This window comes from Haliaeetus leucocephalus, unplaced genomic scaffold (genome assembly GCF_000737465.1).
Source record: "Haliaeetus leucocephalus isolate CR32 unplaced genomic scaffold, Haliaeetus_leucocephalus-4.0 Scaffold678, whole genome shotgun sequence".
Classification (NCBI taxonomy): domain Eukaryota; kingdom Metazoa; phylum Chordata; class Aves; order Accipitriformes; family Accipitridae; genus Haliaeetus; species Haliaeetus leucocephalus.
In genome coordinates this window covers 1,546,036-1,546,330 of record NW_010973114.1, presented here as the reverse complement: position 1 = coordinate 1,546,330, position 295 = coordinate 1,546,036, and the positions used below count along the sequence as shown (strand labels likewise).

Below are 295 nucleotides of genomic sequence, written 5' to 3'. Positions count from 1 at the left end.
ATTATGTTGGCTTTGTTTCAGAAAAAAAGGGTTGTAAAGCCCTAACCTAATGATCAACCTGTTTTCTTCTTTGCCTTGTGATGCAATCCTAGCTTTGTTAGGGACATAATAGCTTTTGGTTTTAACTTTGACTTTTTAATATCTTGTCATACGTTCCAATAGGGTTTTGGCCAAACTTCATTGTACTGTTTGTTAATACTTGTCCTGGTTTCAGCTGGGGTAGAGTTAATTTTCTTCCCAGTAGCTGGTACAGTTTTCTGGTTTGGGTTCAGTATTAGAAGAATTTTGATAATGC

At 35.9% G+C, this 295-nt stretch overlaps 1 protein-coding gene across 1 annotated transcript in view; it reads left to right on the top strand.

Moving 5' to 3' along the window:
- The window catches only part of MIS18BP1 (MIS18 binding protein 1), a 28,018-nt gene that overhangs the window by 14,544 nt on the left and 13,179 nt on the right, over positions 1–295 (top strand). The window lies entirely within an intron of this gene.